At 40.8% G+C, this 3,764-nt stretch overlaps 1 non-coding gene across 1 annotated transcript; it reads right to left on the reverse strand.

Moving 5' to 3' along the window:
• Positions 1-3,415: 3,415 nt before the first annotated feature.
• LOC148577607 (small nucleolar RNA R71) lies at positions 3,416-3,523 on the reverse strand. Its single transcript, XR_015903468.1, has one exon. It is a non-coding gene; the product is annotated as a small nucleolar RNA R71 (small nucleolar RNA).
• Between the last annotated feature and the right edge of the window lie 241 nt (positions 3,524-3,764).

Here is a 3,764-nt window from a genome sequence, read left to right on the forward strand (position 1 = left end):
AGTTTGGAATCTTCAGTGGGCTCAACTTTGCTTGCAGAGAAAGTGTGAAGTAGGCATGGACTTTAGCTAGGCCGTTAGTGACGTTAACGTTAAGTGAAAATGTGGGTTCGAGAATGTTAGTGACAATCACCTTTTGCACAAACGTTCCTAGCCCAAGATGGTTCACGTTAACTTCAACGTTAGTGGCACTAACATGACCACTAACGTTGCCTCTTAGTCCATCTCAAGTGTTATTGGCGTTTTCCTTTTCCAATAACGTTGCCCTTAGCCCCTCCTTTCCTCACGTTAGAGTTCACGTTAGTATAACTAATGTGGCTCTTAACGTGGGCATGCCTTAGCCTCGAGAGCGTTAGTGACACTTACCTTTGTCACTAACACTCCAAACGCCTCACCTTCCCACGTTAGAGTTCACGTTAACTTAGTTAACGTCACTCTTAACGTGTTGAATATTGCCATCTCCAACGTTAGTGACAAAGGTGAGTGTCACTAACGTTGGCTTATCTTGCTTGGCTCCACGTTACTCTTCACGTTAGTGGTCTTAACGTGACCACTAACGTGGACAATGTTGGCTTAGTCCAACGTTAGTGACAAAGGTGAATGTCACTAACGTTGGAATTGTTTGCCCCTTTGGTGCACGAATTGTGAATCACACTTTTCACAACTCGTACCACTAACCAGCAAGTGCACTGGGTCGTCCAAGTAATACCTTACGTGAGTAAGGGTCGAATCCCACGGAGATTGTTGGTTTGAAGCAATCTATGGTTATTTTGCAATTCTTAGTCAAGAAGTCAATTGTATTTATCAGTTGAATTGCGAATAAACAAGAGAGCATGGGTTAAAGGTTACTTGTTATGCAGTAATGGAGAATATGTTGGAGTTTTGGAGATGCTTTGTCTTCTGAATCTCTGCTTTCCTTCGTCCTCTGATTCACGCACGCACGTCCTTCTATGGTAAGCTGTGTGTTGGGGCATCACCGTTGTCAATGGTTACATCCCCTCCTCTTGTGAAAATGATCCAAATGCTCTGTCACAGCACGGCTAATCATTTGAGGTTCCCGATCGGGCTGGAATAGGATTCACCCTCCTTTTGCGTCTGTCACCACGCCCAGCACTCGCGAGTTTGAAGCTCGTCACAGTCATTCAATCCCTGAATCCTACTCGGAATACCACACACAAGGTTTAGACTTTCCGGATTCTCATGAATGCCGCCATCAATCTAGCTTATACCACGGAGATTCTGATTAAGGAATCTAAGAGATATTCATTCAATCTGATGTAGAATGGAGGTGATTGTCAGACACACGTTCATGGATTGAGGAAGGTGATGAGTGTCACTGATCATCACCTTCTCCATAGTTAGGCGCGAATGGATATCTTAGATAGGAACACGCATGTTTGAATGGAAAACAGAAATACTTGCATTAATTCATCGAGACACAGCAGAGCTCCTCACCCCCAACAATGGAGTTTAGAGACTCATGCCGTCAAAGAGTACAAAGTTTAGATCTAAAATGTCATGAGATACAAAATAAGTCTCTAAAAGTTGTTTAAATACTAAACTAGTAACCTAGGTTTACAAAAAGTGAGTAGACTATGACAGATGGTGCAGAGATCCACTTCTGGGGCCCACTTGGTGTGTGCTGGGGCTGAGACTTAAACATTTCACGTACATAAGGCTGTTTTGGGCGTTCAACACCAGGTTTGGATCCATTTCTGGCGTTGAACTCCAACTTTTAATCCTTTTTCGGCGCTGGACGCCAGAATTGGGCAGATAACTGGCGTTGAACGCCAGTTTACGTCATTTATCCTTGAGCAAAGTATAAACTATTATATATTGCTGGAAAGCCCTGGATGTCTACTTTCCAACGCAATTTATAGCTCGCCATTTCAAGTTCTGTAGCTCCAGAAACTCCACTTTGAGTGCAGGGAGGTCAGAATCCAACAGCATCAGCAGTCCTTTTTTAGCCTGAATCAGATTTTTGCTCAGCTCCCTCAATTTCAGCTAGAAAAATACCTGAAATTACAGAAAAACACACAACTCATAGTAAAGTCCAGAAATATGAATTTTTCCTAAAAACTAATGAAAATAAACTAAAAACTAACTAAAACATACTAAAAACTATATGAAATTTACCCCAAAAAGCGTATAAAATATCCGCTCATCACCCTTCCACGTTAGAGTTCACGTTAACTAAGTTAACGTGACTCTTAATGTGGCCAATTGCCAATTTTGCAGTGTTAGTGGTATTCACTTTTACCACTAACGCTGAAGCTCCCTTTTGTTCCACATTAACTACCATGTTAATGTAGTTAACGTGGAAATTAACGTGGGCTATGATGGCTTCGAAAGCGTTATTGGCTATCACTTTTCTCATTAACGTTATGAGTTCATTCCCATTCCATGTTAGTGGTCACATTAATTAGATTAACGTGGTTGCTAATGTGGCTCTTCCTTGCTTCCTTTGTCCTGAAATCAAGCAAATACAATGCATCAAAGCTCTAATCCAAGTTATGATATCATGCATCATCTATTTTATCATTCAATTCCAGCATAATTCTCATAAAATGATGTAAAAAATCATAGTGTTGCTTGAATCAAGATGTAAGTGATTATCTACCCAAAACTTGCTTATTTCCTAAGAAAGTGCATGAAACTACCCTAAAACAATAAAGAAAAGGTGAGTGAAACTGGCCAAAATGCCCTGGCATCAAACATCTCCTTCTAATTATTTATTTATCTACTAACGCTTCTCTTCTTCTTAAAAATTCGAACCTTCTCCCTCTTTATGTGTTCGAATTCTTTCTCTTATCTTCTACTTACATAAAGGAACTTCTCTACTGTGGCAAAGAGGATCCCTATTATTTTCTGTTCTCTTCTTTTTCATATGAGCAGGAACAAGGATAAGAACACTCTTGTTGAAGCTGATCCTGAACCTGAAAGGACTCTGAATAGGAAGCTAAGGGAAGCTAAAGCACAACTCTCTAGAGAAAATCTGACGGAAATTTTCGAAAAAGAAGGAGACATGGCCGAAAATAATAACAATGCAAGGAAGATGCTTGGTGACTTTACTGCACCAAATTCCAACTTGCATGGAAGAAGCATCTCAATCCCTGCCATTGGAGCAAACAATTTTGAGCTAAAGCCTCAATTAGTTTCTCTGATGCAACAGAATTGCAAGTTTCATGGACTTCCATCAGAAGATCCTTTTCAGTTCTTAACTGAATTCTTGCAAATCTGTGATACTGTTAAGACCAATGGGGTTAATCCCGAGGTCTACAGGCTTATGCTTTTCCCGTTTGCTGTAAGAGACAGAGCTAGAATATGGTTGGACTCTCAACCTAAAGATAGCCTGAACTCTTGGGATAAGCTGGTCACGGCTTTCTTAGCCAAGTTCTTTCCTTCTCAAAAGCTTAGTAAGCTTAGAGTGGATGTTCAAACCTTCAAACAGAAAGAGGGTGAATCCCTCTATGAAGCTTGGGAGAGATATAAGCAACTGACCAAAAAGTGTCCTTCTGACATGCTTTCAGAATGGACTATCCTGGATATATTCTATGATGGTCTGTCTGAATTATCAAAGATGTCATTGGACCATTCTGCAGGTGGATCCATTCACCTAAAGAAAACGCCTGCAGAAGCTCAGGAACTCATTGACATGGTTGCAAATAACCAGTTCATGTACACTTCTGAAAGGAATCCTGTGAGTAATGGGATGCCTCAGAGGAAGGGAGTTCTTGAAATTGATACTTTGAATGCCATATTGGCTC

Source organism: Arachis ipaensis, chromosome B1, assembly GCF_059453495.1.
Source record: "Arachis ipaensis isolate K30076 ecotype BB chromosome B1, ASM5945349v1, whole genome shotgun sequence".
Taxonomy (NCBI): Eukaryota; Viridiplantae; Streptophyta; class Magnoliopsida; order Fabales; family Fabaceae; genus Arachis; species Arachis ipaensis.